Below are 19,794 nucleotides of genomic sequence, written 5' to 3'. Positions count from 1 at the left end.
ATATCATCCAATGAAAAAGAGTTCATATATATGTAAACGTGACATGGATATGGAAAGAAATGTCAAGGAGATTCTTTAAAAAGGTTTTTCAAGAATTTTCTAATACTTTACCGTTAATATCAATTCATATACTAATATTATAAAATAAAACTTACAAAAATAAAGTATATAGAGGGTCCTAGCATTTCTCTTGACATGTATAACTATAAGAAAGGGCAAAGTAAAGCCGCGCGCAAGAGACTAAATGGGGCATATCAAACTGCAGACACTTTCATTTTGTGACGATCGATCGACACGACTCTCTTTCCCTTTCTTTCTCTCTCACATCAAGGTCTAATCTGCATAGTTGGAAGACGCACAGTTTTATCATAACATGCACTTGAATAAGTGAGGTGGATAGAGATAACAGGTCAGGCTTAGTGAAGTTTGTGTTCTTCTTTTTTCCTTCTTTCATTTCGGAGATCAACAAAGCGTGTCATTCGCCAACTACATCCACATGATCGGTCAAGCCATGTAAGAAGATCATCCCACTAGGCACTAGCTAGAAATAACAAACTCAAGAAATCAACACTCTTTTTATTATGTTTCGGAATATCCTATATTAAGCACTAAGTAACATTTTACTATTAAATTATTGGTCATGACATTTCCCATTAAGAATTCAACGATTCAAAACTTAAAGAGTAAAATACACTTCAAATCATACAAGAAAATACCAATGCATGCTTGCCTCGAAACTCTTTATCTGTGCGATACATATTCGCTACTCCATCTACAAACGTAATCTTTTTCCACTTCAGTACTCTCAATTTCCATGGTCAGAAGGAAGATGCTTGTCTTTTGCCTGGCTACGGCTATAGCTAAATATATGACAAACACACACAATTGAAGGGTATGTGCAATGTAATTGTAAATTACAACTTTACTTTTAGCAACATATTATATTCCAGTGGATGAGAACTATGAATTTGTCACTCATTATTTATTTTTACTTTTTAATTTTCATATCACATCAACGACAAGTCATCAACTTTCTTAAATAAAGTCATTATGCTTAAATTTATATGAAGCAAAAGATCAATTCATGAGAAGTCGCTTCATCCTCCGTCGGGTTTTGACTCTCAGTTCATATCAAATCAAAGAGAATAACTTAACCGTCATGATTTGCAAACACTATGAATACTAACTACAATTGGACTAAGTTAAGGTGATTCTGATATATACAATCATTATTATAAAAACCTTTGCTCAATCGCTAACTTAATTATAAATTGAAATCTGCTTCTCTCACTTGGAGATTTTGGATACGCCCAACTAGAGGCAAAGCCATGAAAGGACCAAAGATGGTCCTAAGCTTACTTTGCCATTTTTTTCACACAGAAGTTTAGTGTTATACTTATAATTTTACGGTTTTTTCCTAGCCTCAGGGCCTCAATCTGACATTTTATTTTATTTTATTTTTTTTTGTCGGGTTTGATTTGAAGTTGGTGGCTCCTATAGGGTTCAAGCAAATCCATTTTTTGTGAGCTTTGAGGAGGTTCAGGCATGAGAATTAGTGGAAGGAGAAAGGAAGAAAGTTAGAGAGGCTTGGGGTTTAGGTTTAAGAAGATGACAAGAACGAAGGACGACACCATACCAGACCCAAACAATGGTGGTTGGTTACCACTTGCCAAAGTAATTTTTGTAAGATTAAGCATTTCATATTGAGACTACACTAAAATCTTGACTCCTCCAGTGAGTTCATCTCCAATCTCCTTCATAAGATTTTGTTCTAGAAGGAGGAAAGAGTTCTAGTACCAAGAAGCATATGTACAATGAAATGTTAAGAATAAATTTGGTTTGACAGTTGCTAGCTATTTGAACGTTTGAAATTCTTACTAATTAATATATATATTCTTTGGTGAGATACTATGGCACTTATATAATTACCTGAATAAGAAATAAATCATGATCAAGTAATATTGACTCAGACTTACAAGTCTCTTGTCTTAGAAATCTTTTGCAGATGCAGTATCATGATAACCAGAGACTCAAGCTAGAATTATTTGTATAACACCAAGAGGTAGATAAATATTAAAAGAAGAAATAGGTAAATTCATTCCTCAATTGCTTGCGTTTAAGACTTTTTATGTAAAAAGCCTCATGAGGAATATGGACAGTAGATGCTAGAAATCTCAAGAATCATTAACTTGCTTCCTTACAAGTTACAACTCAACCATATTAACCACAAAAACAAAACAGAAAAGTATTGTAGGGGTCATAACCTCTATGGATATGTTCAACTTGAATCAGCCACTAATTAATAAAGACCGAATTAACACCACCATTAAGTGGTGGTAATACTTGCCACCGTATTTATTACTGTTAGGTAAGTTTAAATTTTGAGATGTGTGTAGTAGATAGACATAAATCTCAAAATTTAAACTCATACAACAATGATAAATAGGGTAATAAATACAGTGATGAGCATCACTATCACTGGATAGTGATGAGCATCACTATCACTGGATGGTGATGAGCAAAAATATTCCCAATTAACACAGGATCAACATTAACTCATAGAAAATATGTGCTAAAGCTGCTGTAGCATATGCAAAATGAATGCAGTGACTGTGTACCACAATGGCAAAATGCATATTATGCCTAGTATATAAGAAGAGAATCTGCGAACTTTCTTACAGATCTCCATCTTTTTTACAGCAAGCTCTATAAAGACATCAATTCCCAGAAATGGAAGATGAAAATAAGAACAAGCTGCTCACTCTTCACATATTTGCACTAAGAAACAATGATTTCGCTCTTTCTGGTCTAACAAATAGCCATACTAGAGCTTAATTAATTACCTCAACAATTAATTCTGCCCCTTCTCAAACAGCTCAAGCTTAAGCTATTACAGTGGTTCTATTAGTTAGTCCACATCTAGAATTCTCAACAGAATCAATATATGCAGACTGCAAAATTAAACTCCTCTCCCTCAAAGCAAATAAGTAAAATCCTTCTCCCTCTATAGACAAGAACCGCCTGATTCAAATATCTCTAGGCAGCTGGGATATGTATAGCATCAGATTGTTCAGGCATTATATTCTTGAAAAAAACAAACTAATATTTATGAAATTAAGAGAACAAGAGAAAAAAAGAGGTGAAAGAAAACCTAACTATATCCGGTTTTAGGGGTATGAGATATCTGGCACCAAATCACTGGATCGATCTCATATGTAGAATTCAGACCTAGCTAGCCATTGGAAAATTTTCAACCAAGATAATGTGAAAATTGTTGTTGCGATCATGAACTACACATTGACAATTAAAAACTAAATAAACAAACTTACGCATGAACAAACCCATAAAATGCACACACACACACACACATATATATATATGTGTGTGTATACTTATAAATATGTTTATAAGAACCTGTGATTGCAAAGTATTCCTGCGGCTCTGATAGATCTGCTTGCCCAGTACTACTACTTCAAACCTGTAAAACATAAGATCCTACAAAAGAGAAAAAAAGGGAAATCCAACTATATATACAAGTCAGATCCAAAATTGAGAAATCAATAAATTGATGAATATATACGCAAAATCACTTGAGATTAATACTGAAATTACAAAATCAAAACAATACATAAGCAATTGAAAGGGAAGCATATATCAGCTGATTAACTAGTAATCACTCAAATAATCTTTTATTATGAATTAAATTAATATGGGAGGTGCACGGGCGTAGAGAGAGGCAAGGAAGCTAGATATAACGAGGTGATGACAGAAGCATAGAGAGCACAAAGGAGTGAGATGCATAGTCAATTGCAAGTCATCCATCTGTGCTCTCTATCTTCTGTCAACAATGTATCACCACTCCCTGCTCTTTCTCTCTCCCAGTTCCCTACTCCTTACCCTAAATTTAATATTATAATAATGTTTAAAGATTAGAGTTGCAGATATAGAAGATACTTCAACAGACCTCCACCAATGGTCCCTATTTATAGGAGAAAATGTACCACCCGCCCACTATAAAGAGTTTATTTTGCTCGAACACTCTAGTGATAATATTTACTATTCTATAAATAAAATTTTAATTTTAAATTTATGTCTTGATTACATATACCTTAAAATTTAAATTTATAAAATAAATAAGACAGCAAGCGAAAATATTCTCATTGAAAAAGAATTAAAAAAGGCAGATATACACGTACTCCTAGTTTTTAGCAACTCAGTCACAAGGGTACGAATGCTTCCAGTGATCTTTGAATGTGTCTAAGATACTGTTATGTGCAATATAATATTAAATTAATATTTTTTTTCATTGGTAAATTTTGTAAATAAGAGATTTTAAATTTAATACTTTTGAAAGACGACTTTGATACTAATTTAATCACTTTACACCTTAGAGCATTTTCAAATGATATGTCAAAATGTACACATAAGTTATAACAATAAAAAAAAAACCACACTAATATTCTCCAACCGAAGTGTCAAATCCTATGTGACGATGACATGGATTGGCAACAAAAAATGTTGCTGTCAAATTTGACAACAGCTTCAAATGTTTTTTTATTAATTATTAAATGTATTTTATTAATTTTTAATTAGTTTAATCATTTATTATAATTAATGTTGAGTTGACCGATGCAATTATCCTACTTTTTTCTTCTTTTCAATTAAGGAAGGTGAACAGATTACTGATTAAACTTTAAATGTCCTTTATTAAATTTTAATTAGTTTAATAATTTATTTTATAAAATAATAAAATAATAATTTAATTTGACATATCGGTTGGAGAACAGAACTTTAAAAGATGCCAAAGTGCCACATAAGCTGTCAAAATTTAAATTTTATGTTCAAAATTTGACATCTCCTTTGGAGATGATCTTAGTGTAATATATCATGTATAAAAATAAAAATAGAAACACATTGAGAGGGATATGAATGTTTCTATTCAAATATTATAAAATTTCTCTTAGTGGCAGAAAAGAAAAGAAAAACCGTTATACGCTATTATTATTCTACTAAAATATCTTTAAAATGTAACATATAACTCTGTCGTCCATCCATATTGTAACAAATAAAATGATACACCACGTGATAAATATTTTCAATCACCCATCTATATCGTAAATGAAATAATGCATCCCATGACAAGTATATTAAGTACACATAAATTTACTCCTATGGTACATATCTCTAAGTAATGGCAGTCTCACTATCACTCATCTACTGTCTACTTGCAACCGTTTCTCACGAGATAAAATCTTCTCAAAAGTACAACCAGTAGTACTCTTCAATATTTGTAACGTACGGCTAAACCCTGCATATCCCTTGCTATATAGTAATAGCCAGTGATAGTGATCAGCATATCTTAACCAACCCAGTGCACAAATTTTGATTGACGAAGAATATACTCTAGTTGTTGAATGAGTAGCGTTGAATGAGTAAGAAATCTTTCTCTACTATTTCTTTGTAGTACGGATATATCCTAACAGCATATATGCATGCAAAATTTATTTGATACGCCCCCATGTGCACTATGGATTTGCCATAATCCTTGGAGATCATGGTTGTGCCAACCCATATGGCTGTGGTCATGAAATCCTTGGTCATGATCATGACTCTTGCATGCATGATAACTCTAGTTGTTATGTCTCACATCTCGGTTTTGATTAATGAATGATATATGCTATGGAAAAAGTGATTTCACACGCCAGGTTTTCTCTCCAACAACTTTTTGTTCATTTTGTCCTTGATTTGAATAAATGAAAAAAATTGAAAAGAAATAAATAAATAAGAGTTAGTAAATGAAAAAAAAAAAAAAAAGTGCATAAATTATTTATCATCCGTTATGTGCGTGTTTCACGAGACGAACAAAGCACAATCGATAGAAACAGGTAATCAAATACACTATAAATTAGTTTGAGCGGTTGAAATAGAAACATCATGAGAGTTGTACTGGACAAATCAACCTTTGCAAAGTCAATTATAGTATATATACTTTAGCTACAGAAAAAGTGACGTGCTCGAATATAACTTGCTTTCAAGAGGAAAATTCAAAATGAATTAAGAGTGGTGTTATCCACATATTTATTTTTACTTTTTACATATTTTCTTAATTTTTTTGTCGAATCAAATAAATTAAAAAAAAATAAAAATTAACAAGAATGTATGAAAGATAAAACAAATGTGCGAATGGTACTGATCTAAATTAAAATTAGCAGATACCTGAATTTATTCTTAATCTTATGACTGGAACCTTTGAAGCTTCCACTTTTATTTGGATAGATCCCAACCGCAAGATAACCATCTAGAGCTGTGTAGAGGTGCATGGGTCCATTGTCACCATCACCTCGATAAATGATGAGTAACACCGTGAGATGTGAAATATTCACAATCTAGATATTAATATATATTTTCATGCAGTATTTATTAAAATATAAAAGATCATAAAAGTTGAATTGTCTGTTCGTAAATTTCCATACTCTTCTCACTCTTCTCGTATCTTTCTATTTGTGTGATCACGATTAAGTCACGTAAATATTTTATATTCTTATTACTTTTTATTTTATTATTTCTATAAAAAATTAATATAAAATGTATACATGGCTTAACTATGACCACATATCACAGGAGGTTATAGGGAGGGTATGGAGAGAGTATATAAATAAGAGGGTAGACAATCCACCTCCAAGATCATATATGGTCAGACAATGATCAATAAGATTTGGAATGTGATATCTACACATCCCATTTTATTTCTCGCACAACTTTTTAATTTTTGACCATTGGATCAGATGAATTGAAGAAAATCAATAGACAGAAATTATTAAAATTTGTGTGAAAAGTAAAATAGGATGTGTATAGCGCACCCCTAAGATTTTTGTATACTTGTGCCGACCAACGGAGATCTAGGAATTTTTCCCCAAGGAGATGGAGACCGTACACTATATTGGCTGGTTTCTCTTTGCTACTTATCCTGCTTTTGTCTTGTTGAAGCATTTGTTAAGCTATTTGCCTCCATAAAGTAGTTTTTATTTATTTATTTTATTTTTATTTTTTAAGCAAAGCGATGGATTTCATTGATAGAAGAAAGGTACAGAAGAGGAGGCAAGTCTCTACTCAGGGTTACAGTCTTCAAACAGAACATCTATAATAAAATCTGGTGGTTCTCAAACCATAAGCAGGGGCTGCTAGCCAGAAGAAAGATTGAATCAAGCAGGCGGTGGGTGACTTCATAGAACCCCAATGATCCCCGAAGAAAGAGCTTTTTAGTCTTCCCAATAAGTTCAAGGGGGGACAAAATCAACAGAAGAAGCTCAGCGCTTGGGTGATTTGGAGCGATTCGCTTCGCTGTCTACAATAACATTCTGAAAACCCCTAGAAAGCTCTAAAGTAAAACCCTCTCTGACCATTAATGCCTCATGCTCAAGGAAAATACCAAAAAGACATTAGAAAATTTCATGTGTAATAATACGCGCAGTTGCATACATTGGTCTTTATGTTCCAACCAAATTATCTCGCTCCAAATTTAATGATTTATTTCATTAATTGACTTCCGAGATTTAACTAAAATTTGTTGGTTTCGGTTTTTTGACAAAAAATAAAGTTACTAGTACTTTTGTCATCTCAAATTAAATTTATTCAACTTTATATAAGCAGTTTACTAATCTAATAACAAAAATTTTATATAAATAAAAGAGCCCAAATACTGCATGGTCATGCAGGACGCAGAACCACGGGTCCAAATATTTAACTGATCATCACATAATTGAATATAGATATATACAAGCGCGCGAACACACTTCTCTCAAAAATTCTCTCCCAAAAAATATTCAATTTTCTATCTGATAAAAAATATATGGACAATCCAGCTATATTATATAGGATGCCGCTGTGCATACATCCATTTTACTTTTTACATATTTTTCTTAATTTTTAGACGTTAGATCAAATGAATTAAGGAATATCAATTGTAAAAACTTAACAAAATTGTGTAAAAAGTAAAAATAAGTATGTAAATAACACTATTCATTATATGTTCGTGTGTTCAAAACCCTAGTGCCATGCAATACCATAGTCCACTTCCACATACCTAACTCCTCGCCCATCGTAAACATTTCATAACCCTATTAGCTACCTCTACTTCTATTAATTACTTCGCGGTTTTTAATTTGGCTTATTTTTAGTTATGCTCTTTGAAACTTAATTTTGATTTTATTTTATCTCATGTAACATAAAAGTCATCACTTTTGTAAGATTCCACATCAACCAACGGAGAGGGGGTGATGTACCTTATATGTACATGCTTCCCTCCCTATAGCATGAGGCCTTTTGGGAGCTCATTGGTTTCAGATTCCATCGGAACTCCGAAGTTAAGCAAGTTCGGAGATGGATGACCCACTAGGACGTTCTCGTGTGAGTTCCTAGAAACAAAACCATGAGGGCCCCGCCGGGGTCTAAAGCAGACAATATCGTGCTACGGCGAAACCGGTCCGAGATGTGACAACTTTACTCACTGAAATTTAAAATTCATTCCACTTTACCATGTTCTTTTGTTAAATAACTATAAAAGTTGCTGATGTGGATGGGTAATAATGTAATATCATAGGCTTATTTTTATCTACACCCTCATGAACTCAATTTTTATCCTATTTTGTCATCTAGAACTCAATTTTGATCTCACTTTACCTCCTGAAACTCAAAAGTCATCATTTTATAAATCTCTATCATTAACTGTTGAATGTTAACGCACAGTGGCGACAAATTTGATTATAATCTCCACTATGCGTTAACATCCAACAGTAAAAAAGCATTAAGTTAAAAGAAGAAATTAAAAAATATAAAAAAATGTTGTTCTGCAACTCAAAGTAGGAAAATGGGATCAAATGGAGTGAATTTGATAGAAAAAACGGAAACATAGTAAAGTGAAGCGTTTTTGAGTTTCAAGGAGTTTAGTGGTTACTTTTGAATTTCAAGGAGCGAAGTTAAATCAAAATCGAATTGTAGGAAACGTAGCTAAAAATAAGCCTTTTATTTTCTTTTAGGTGCAATTATTAAATTCTTGGCATTATTTCATTTTGGTATTTATGTCCTTTTCTTCTTCTTCTTTTTTTTTTTGGAAAAATGATTTTTGCATATTTTTTAGCCGTACAGGAAATGGCAAGAATTATGAGAAGATGTAAAGAAAATAAAAATAGGGTAGTGCTATCCACATACTTATTTTTATTTTTCACATATTTTTTTAATATTTGATCATCGAATTGAATGAATTAAAAAAGATCAATATCTAAAAATTAATAAGAGTATAAAAAATAAAATTGAGTGTAATAATACTATCCTAAAAATAATGTGCAGAAATCAGTCTTCGTATTTTCGTAAGGAAGTTCAGCTTGTTATGTCTTTAATATGCAGAGGGAAAAGGTGAATGCGGGATTGGCCTTCAGTTAGGGTTAACGTGGCATTGTGGCATTTATTGCAACTTGCCAATGCAAGAAGCATCGAGAGGAAGGTGATTCCAAAGCATCCCTCAACACACAATCCTCATCCCTCCTCTTGTCTCTGTCAGAGTACCCACTTAAAGGTGGACACCTATATGGGGCGGTGCACTATTATGCAGAGCTACCTCTCTATGATAACACGTGCGGACACCCCGTTATCTAAGCCTCCAATTAGTTAATTCTCTCAATCTCCTAATTAATCTATCTCCCATTCCTTTCCCTTAATTTCTCTCCCATTCTCTCTTCTCTTGCTTAAACAATTACGAGCAAAATCTTATATTAATTTTTTATAAAGATAAAAAAAAAAAAAATAAAGTGTGATAGAAAAAATAAAAAAAAAATAAGAATAAGAAGAGAGAGAATCATATCTCCTCTTTCTGTCTAATAACCCTAAAAATCTTGACAAGCCTACACTTCTTCAATATTACAAAACCATATATATTTGAGAATAAGAGAAAAAGAAAGTAGGACCTACTAGGGCCACATTTGGGAACTGAATTATTCCTTGGAATTTGAGCTTTCCCCTTTTGGACGGGAGGCGACGGTGATGGGAGATTTTTTGATTGGCCAGATGGGGGTTCTGCATGTTCGGCCTCTAGAACATTTCAGAATCGTCTCTGAGTTATTATTATCCTCTCTTATCGTTTATCGTTTGACTATTCTTGGGAAAGTGTTGAATCTTTATGCGAGTATATATGTTTTGTGTTGTCTCAGAGGTAGCGTCTGAAGCAGGCTACGCTGTCAAAAGGTGCAAAAGTTCATTATCTTTTTTCAAAGATATTACATTGAAAAAATGGACGAATGAATGAGAACAGATGAAGGATGCCAGGAAGAGCAGACATGGAAGATATGCACATGAAAATAATACTAAAAATTTAAAAAAAAAATCAATTTTAAGCAGTTTTCTTTCCTAATGTTTTGTTTTTATTTTGTATATAGCAGTTTTTATTCAGTTTGCAGTTATCCTTCCTCCTTCCTACCACACTACCTCCCCATACTCCATTCCTTCACCTGCTCTCTCATACCTTCGAGTTCGAATTTACTGTCTAGTGTAGTTTAAAATTAAACCTTTCAAATATTACCCACACCTTCTCAAAAGTCTTCTTTTTTTTTTTTTACTTTTTTTTTACAGCACATTATAAAAAGTAAAAGAAATAAAACAAGAACCATTAAGAAATGGGCAAATATATTCCTTTGTTCAATTCAAGGATATGCTGTTGTACAAGTTTGATTCAGTTGTATCATGTCAATGAAAAGTGATGGACTAGCATATGTTTTTGATTTGGCAATAACAAAATGAGAAATGTTAAGTCAAACTCTCTCAAAATTGAAATTCTTCATGAATTATCTTTAAAATATTGTATCAAAAACATGAGATGACATAGATCCAATAGAGACTTTGAGAGGGTCCCTTAGCATCTCTCTAACAAAATATTGGTCGCCGTAGGCCTTGGCTAGCTACCACACAATTTTGTTACCAGATTTCCAAGGAGTGAAGATTAATAAGGTAAAAATACTAAAGAATAAATTATTGCATTAGTTTAGAAGAAAAAGAGCCCAAGGAGTGACATGATCATGATGTAGAACATAATAATTGTGAAAGAGATGACAGCAGAGAACGCAATAATTGTGAAAGAGATGACAGCAGAGAACGCAAATGCACAATTGGCCTTATGGTTGTTGGAGTTATTCTGTTGTGGTGCCGAGTTGCATTATTGTGGTCTTTTGGAGATTAGTTAGGTGCATGCACCTGCAGCAACCGGTTCCATGACTTTGACGATCATCTTCTGGCCTTTCTCACAATGTCCAGCAACCCCACTGATGAAATAGAACAAATCGGGTCGGTTGAGTATCACCACACTGTAACCATCGTTTGAGAAGTAAATCGGATGATCCGAATTGCATTCTTCATAACCGTCCTTGGTCACTACCAACACTGAGTTTGTTTTTCTTGTAACCCAAAATACATATTACACAATACAACGGTATATGATAGTACTATAATAATATTTGTAGCTAATGTTTGTAGCTACAACACCATTATATTGCCAAGTAAATAAAGTACTCACAGATGGTATCATCAACCTTGAACCTTTTCTTGGAGGCCCATTGGTTGTACACATCTTGATCATTTTTTTGATTTGGGGACCTACCATCCATTGCTCTTGTCTCCTACTTCAAACTGAGTACAAGTTACAAAAAAGACTTGGATGCTAGAAACAAGAAAAAAAAAAAGAAAGATAAATACTATGGAGGAGTCCACCAAGTTTGGAATATTGTTCTCGAGAGAGCTCTTTGCTTAATTGGAAGAATAAAAACGTAGTGTGTATGAGCAAGTTAGGGCACCAGATTGGATTCAAATTAAAGAGTGATCGATGAAGTTGATGATAAAGTTTGTTACTGAGGAAATAAGGGGGTTGTCAGGATTCTTAGGAGTCAAAGGTGGAAGTGGCGGGATTTGGATTTTGGAGGCTATCCTTTTGACTTTGTGTAACTATTGTTCAAATGGCAGTTGAGTTGAGGGAGTCAATTTTTCCTTCTCCCGGTTTTTATTATATATTATATTCATAATTTCTTAGTTAATTTTACATATCGTGACTCATGTGGTGTCCGAGGTAAAAAAAAACCATGCAAATTCAAACCTAATGAGAATAAAACTATGAATATTCCCCCCAAATTCATGATAAATTAATCTTGTTTTCTTTTCATGTCTATATAAAAAGGAGTGTGCTGTTCTTAGATGTGCGTGATAGGGTTTTGAGGGAGTGCGAGTTTGATAGGGTTTGTATGTGCTCTGGATTATACGATGAGAAAGATGGCTGTTGTTGTAGTTTTGGCTATGGTTTTAAGCTTGACTGTGGTGTGTAATGGAGGTGTAACGACCACTTTTGTAAGGAAAGTTGAGAGTACTGTCGATATGCCTCATGAAAGTGATGTCTTCCAAATCGCTCCAGGTTATAATGCACCTGAACAAGTAAAATTTCCCTCTCTAGTCTCTCCTTTATCTCTCCATAGTCAATTAGGAATTTTATGACATTGTTTTTTGCTAACGTCACTCACATAGACGATTGACCATAACACAACTCTATAACATTGTAGAGATAATTTTTTATCTTGATTCTTTTATCTTGTTATGACCGTTGTTTTAAAAATCAGCCTAGACGCTCTTGGCGATCGAGGCCTCTTTTTCTTTGCATACTAAATCTATCTCGTCTCTTCTTAAAAATAAAAAAAATAAAAAAAAATAAAAAAAATCTATCTCGTCTTCGGTAGCCGTCGCATTTGTTGTCTTCACTGCTAACTCATGAGAGAATTTTATTTTTATATTTTAATGACAAAACCAAACCCAACTTTTTTTAAAATGTGAAAACAAGGCCCAATAATATGGGCTTACAAAATGTTATAAAACAAATAGGAAAAACTCTAAAATTTTACACATGTACTCATATTTATAATATATAATAAATGTAATTGAAAAAAAAAAAACTAAGCCCCTAGGTGCTAGGCCTTTCCGACCACCACCTGGTGAGATTTTTTTTTTTTAATAAACAATACTATATGCACGGGGTAAGTTACTCACAATGGGTTAGCAATAATTTAGTTTAAATTCGTCTTTGATAAGAATCAAACCTAAAACCTTTTACTTATAAATGAAGAGGAATACCACTAAACTAGTACTAACTACCATCACCTGGTGTTTTTAGAACATTGGTTATGACATAACTTCCAATTGAACTTTTCATCTCTTTTAAGGGCCTTTATTTTTTACGTAATGGATTTGCGTCATACATTTAGTTTTCTTTTTTATGGAATTTATATAACATGTCCACTTCATATTTCTAAGTTTGTCTAATTGCATTATTTGTGTGTGGTTTTGATTTAACGTTCATATAAGAAAGGAAATCAGAAGGGAACGGCAATGATTGTGTCATGGGTCACTATGGCTGAACCAGGTTCTAGTAGTAATTTTTTCGAGCGAAAAACATAAGCCAAAGAAGGCCGAGGGCAAAGCCAAACAATATAAATTCTATTATTACACTTCTGGTTACATTCACCACTACAACATCAGAGGATTAGAGGTAAATTTCATGAACCCTTTATGTTTTGCCTTTTATTTATTTGTTTTTTCAACCTTAGCGGCAATTTTCCACAAAATTCATATCTTCAATCTTTCCCATAAATTAGAATAGTTTATTCAGATGCAAGTGTTTGGCAATTTTCTGATTAAAATTACATTTATATTTTCATCTAATTATTATTATACATCTACTATGCAGTATAATACCAAATATTACTATAAAGTTGGAATTGGTCAATTTGAGAGGCAGTTTTGGTTTGTAAGACCATCTCCAACCAAATGAGGGCCACAGAGCTCGCTTTAGCACTCTGGCCTTCCAAGAAATTAATATTTTAATGAATAGTGCAGTGCCATATTTCTTACCATCTCTAACCAAGGGCCATAAGGCCAAACATAATTTATTATTTAAACTTATAAACTACAACAACTTAAATTTAAAAACTACAACTTATATTTAAAAGCTAAAACTTGAACTAAAAAACTACAAATTAAATTTAAAAACTACAACAACTTAAATTTATAGGAAAAAAATGAGAATTTTTTAATATATTTTTAAAATTTTTGGCTGAAAAAAATTCAAATTCAAATCCAACTAGCTGACATCATAGGAATTTTTTTTTTAAAAGTTTCATGTTGTTAAATGTTTTTTTTTAATGTTGTATAATTTTAATGTTGTTTCATGTTACTTAATTTAATTTAATGTTGTTTAATGGCTTATGAAGTTATAGGAAAAAAAATAGAATTTTAAAACTACAACAACTTAAATTTAAAAACTACAACTTATATTTAAAAGCTAAAACTTGAACTAAAAAACTACAAATTAAATTTAAAAACTACAACAACTTAAATTTATAGGAAAAAAATGAGAATTTTTTAATATATTTTTAAAATTTTTGGCTGAAAAAAATTCAAATTCAAATCCAACTAGCTGACATCATAGGAATTTTTTTTTTTAAAAGTTTCATGTTGTTAAATGTTTTTTTTTAATGTTGTATAATTTTAATGTTGTTTCATGTTACTTAATTTAATTTAATGTTGTTTAATGGCTTATGAAGTTATAGGAAAAAAAATAGAATTTTAAAATTTTTGTAAAAATAAAAATAACTAATTCAAAAATAATGGCTAGTTGACGTCAGCTAGTTACCGTTGAGTTTGAAATTGTGGCCCGGCCCGAGGCCGGCCGGTTGGCCCTTTGGCCTTTTTTTGTCCAATGTGACCCATGAGCCCTTTGGCCCAGCTCTTGGTTGGAGATGGTTTTCGGGCTCTTTTTGGCTCTCTGGCCCTCTGGACCCAACCGAATGAGGGCCAGATGGCTCGTTTTAGCCCTCTGGCCCTCCAGGATATTAATATTTTAATTAACAGTACAGGGCCATATTTGCCTCAATCTTTAATCGAGGGCAAAAGAGCCACATGGCTCATTTTAGCTCTGTCACAAAAAACCGTCTCCAACCAAGGGTCATAGGGCCAAACATAATTTATTATTTAAATTTAATGTTATTTCATATTGTTTAATGTTGTTTCATGTTACTTAATTTAATTTAATGTTGTATAATGGCTTAGGAAGTTATAGGAAAAAAAATAGAATTTAAAAAAAATATTTAAAAATTTTGTTAAAAAAAAAAAGGCCTACCATTCCTGTCAGATATAACCGACAGAAATATTGAAAATTCTGGCCAGCCCGGGGCTGGTTGGCTAGCTGAGTTACAACAATGGTAGAAAAGAGTTGTGTCATTGCATCTCGATGTGGGTTTGAACCCCGTCGGCTTTTAATCTAATATCTAATCTAACAAAATTATTAGGTTCCATTTCTATTTATATGATGTTTTTTTTTTATGATAAAATACCATCTCTTGAGCTATATTTAATTAAATTGAACACGATATTAGTGTTGGACAATTTGGCCCATCTCTCCAACTCTTATTTTTTATTTTTTATTTTTTTTTGTAGAAAATCCCATCTCTCCAACTCTTTGAGAATGCTAGCCGAAAAGAAAAAAGAGAAGGGATGTAGCATCAGACCAAAAAAATGTAAGTATTCAAATGAGGAGAGCTCAATTCTCCTTCAGGTTGAGGGGGAGTTCCTCCTCAAAATACTTCGTGGCTATTTACAAAATTTTATGATTGGTGGAGTTGCTTGAGCTTATGATATGGAAGAGCTAACATGTATGATCTTGTGAACTGTGAAATGCTGTTGACATTATTTTTGGTTGCTTTCACAGTTGAAGGAAGAGCTCCTGCATCTGGGCATATACTTCCGGCTAGAGCTGCTCAAAAAAATTCTCTACCTGTTAGAATGTAAAAAAGAATTCAACATCAAAGAAAGAAACTGCATAAACCCTAAACTAACCTTTGAAGAGAGGAGATTCATGGTTGATGGGTCCAAAAAGGACTTTGGGGTTACAAACTCTAAGGGAGGAGAGCATTATCTATATAAACTTTTCATAGTAGCAATCAAACAAATTATTCTTAGGTGAGGTGTAATTTAATAATTTTTCTTCATTGTTCTCTAATGACTAAAAAAATAGTCATGACATGAAACCTAATGGGAAGGTCTCTACATCAATCTGTTGCTTGGAGCATAAGTAAACTTCTCGTACATGCACAAAATTAGGGATTAAGAAAGGTATATGCACAAAAATTGGGATTCTCGTAAATGTGCACAGAATAATGCGTCCATCAATACATTGCTAATCCTCAAACAAAATTAGGGATTAAGAAAGGTATATGCACAAAAATTGGGATTCTCGTAAATGTGCACAGAATAATGCGTCCATCAATACATTGCTAATCCTCAATCTTCGCTGATTAATTAGTTGAGTACTCATATTACTGAACAAGTAAACAAGAACAAAGAAAGATGATTGTGGAACACAATTATACATAAATTATTAACATTTCATTCGCTTCAAGCTCCAAATTAGAAGAGTAGAGGTATTGTACAAGTTATGGTTTTATAAACATCAAGGATCTCCAACTTAGAAGAGTAGATGTACAGGTTATGGTTTATAAAAATCAAATATTGAAATTGTAGTTGATCATTCTTGAGAACTTGCAGCAGAGTCTTTAATTAAATTGTAAAACATGAACCTGTGGGAGTAGAAGGTGCCTGCAGAAAAAGTTGTAGTTAAGAATCAAATGACAAGATTACAAACAAAAATTAAAAAGAGACTGAATTAAACAGAAAACTTTTGAACAATTACCGGAAAATCTTGTTTGATTAGGCTCGAGATTTATACGTAAATAAAGCAGAATTACACCAGAAAACAATTTTTGTTTTGTTTAATTACCTGCAAAAATTAAAGAGGCAGAACGCAAGGGTGAAATCATTTGCTCGTATATGAGTTCCACATACGTATGCACATTAGGCAATTAATCGAAACAAAACCAGAAAAAAAGAAACTAAAATTTATTAAAAAAAATAACAATTTATAATAGATCCCAAGAGTACTTATTCAGTTGTTCCACACATGGTATCCAAACAAAAATAATGGATACCATATACGTATTAGCTAGTACAAAGAAATAATTGAGTACGTAGCTAGGTCAGTCGACATCTAATGATCAACCCTGACACAAAATTGTTTCTCCAAATTAATACAAGGAGTGAACAAAATTAATTAGTTATTGATCATCTGGATGATCAATAGTAATACGGCGTCGCCTGGGGATAGTACGATGAACTGTGTCCATAATGGCCGTGTGGGTAGTATGATGAACTCTGTCCATAATGACCATTATAACCATCCATATAATTATATGAATGATCATAATAACCATTGCCATTTTGAATATTACCCTCGCCGCCATATCCGTCATAGTAGGTACATTGATCTCCCGTCCTGACCCAGCAGATTTCGGCTTCTTTCCCGGCCTTCACTAGCCTTCTCAGTAACTTTCTGGGGTCTACTTTCCCAGAAATATATGCCATACCTGCTTCTGCATCTACATTGTATGATGCTCCTAATAAACCATCCAAACACAAACTAACATTTCAATTTCTGGCCGATTGATGAGATCAGTGCGTACCACTGTTTGTGCCGATAAAGAAAAACAATTGTTTGCTAAATTAATTAAAGCGAAACTTAATAAAGAGAGTTAATATACCTTGGATCTTTTTCAGCATTTTCGTCAAGCACTTGTGCCATCCACCAGTTTTGGTATCCACTTTCAATCCACAAGTCTGTGAATTAAGAGACAGCCCAAAATGAATTATTTTCAGGACAAAAGAGGTTGAAATAGGATATTGAACGGAAACTGATTTCTTCACGCTTGTTTCTCTCTGGGATTTGAGTTGAATAAAATCAAAGAAGAAAAAGTATGTGCGGAATCATTTCCGTATTGAAATTATGTTATAGATCATACCATGTAAGTACGAGACTCCATTGCAGACAACTTTTGATTCCAACACCTTCACGATAGGAGTGCTTAGAGAGAGAGAGAGAGAGAGAGAGAGAGAGAGAGAGAGAGAGAGTAGGGTTTTCTAAGGAGAAAAAGAGGCAGGCTCGTGCTAGGGTATATAATGGTTTTGAGACAAGACGAGAGTGTGGTATTTATAGAGTTGGGTGATGGAATTTTTACTGGTCATTTATTAAGATGGAACAATCATATATTTTTAGATTACGTCGGTACAAACTATTTTCCTTCTTTGTTTAAATATGTCGGTTTTTTAAGATTAACAGTTAACAATAATACCGGTGAAGGTGAAATCTTGCCTTCTGAAGTTATAAAATACACATTTCACAAAAACAAAAGAAAAAAATCTGGAATTTTAAAGCAGAAAATTGCAGAAAGTAGAATTTAAAGCAAAAGAAAAAATAATCTTAAGATATTTTCCTCTTTAGAAGAGTAGTAACGCATATAAGAGCTTCAGAAGATCTCATTTCATTTATGCATATCAGTGATTTCTAATTACATTAATTATTTTTAACTTACCAAACCAAATCAAATAAAACCGAACCGAAGAGACAGCGTCTGTCTCTGTTTGTATTCGATCTTACCCATCATTGACCTTCTATAAATCAAAAACTCGAATAAGATGACCTTTTTGCCTTCTGATTTACCAATTTCTCTGAAATAACTCTACTTGTCGTACGTAAATCTTACAAATAAACTTATATCTCCATATTATGCATAAAAATATATTACAATAATTCATAATTCACGACAAATTAATTCATTATCTCCATAGGATGTTTCTTCGGTTTGAGAGAAGATGCTGCCTTAAATTAATTCATATCTGCAAATTATATTAACTCATATATAACCATTTCAAAAGCCACTAATACTACAATCTACTGATATTTCTCCTCATTTATAAATGAAAGATCTTAGCTTCACATCATAATTGTTTTGGGCCATCGATAGTTTGATACGTTTTAATTTGTTTGTCTAGGGTTAATATCTGATGCAATATCTCTGCATATTTGTTGTTCATTTTCTTTTTGATATTTTTCTTTTAATATAAAGAGAGAGATTCTTGCTCGTTTAGTATCAGAAAGAGTTTTAACTATTAAATACTAATTTGTATGAATTTCTGAGAAAATTGAAGGAGAACGTCAAGATGTCAGCAAATATTTGAGATGAGAAATTTTACTTAAACCCATTTAACTTCTTTTTACACTCAACTTAAATTTTAAATGTTAATTGTCTATTTTACCATATTGCATAATTACTATTAAGTACAAAATGAAATTAATAATAAAACTCAAATTTATCAATAAACCCAAACACTATAATTAAACCATACGATCACTCTTTATTTAGTCTACGTTCAATCTGGCTAAAACCCTAATAGCTCTTATAGAGAAAAATAAGTTTTTTTTATTGATGATGGTGATTTTTAAGTTTTGAATCCTCCAACCAAGGTATGACTCAATTTATGAATTTTTTGTTCATTTGATTTCAATTTTTTAGATTGTAGAAGTTACTTTACTGTAAATTTTTTCAACAAATACAACGAAAGCATCCTACCTTCCAGCTAAAACAACAATGAAAGCATCCAACGATGAAAAATGTCCGGTGTGAAGGACCCAGTAACTGGTTGAATTGGCAAACAACTGAGAAAAGTCAAACTTATGCTCCTTTCTTGCGGTTCTGAAGCGAAAACCATGATTCCTTTGCATTATCTTGCTTAGTTATATCCTCATACACAAAAATAACCACTCCAAAACTATAAACATCGCTCTTCTCAGTCAAATATCAGGAGGCTCTCAAGAGGTGAAAAAAAATA

Source organism: the organism of the source record quoted next, unplaced genomic scaffold (genome assembly GCF_019419815.1).
Source record: "Pyrus x bretschneideri cultivar Hongxiangsu unplaced genomic scaffold, Pyrus_bretschneideri_v1 Contig3, whole genome shotgun sequence".
Taxonomy (NCBI): Eukaryota; Viridiplantae; Streptophyta; class Magnoliopsida; order Rosales; family Rosaceae; genus Pyrus; species Pyrus x bretschneideri.
The sequence above is the reverse complement of the archived record's forward strand: the minus strand, read 5'-3'. Positions refer to the sequence as shown.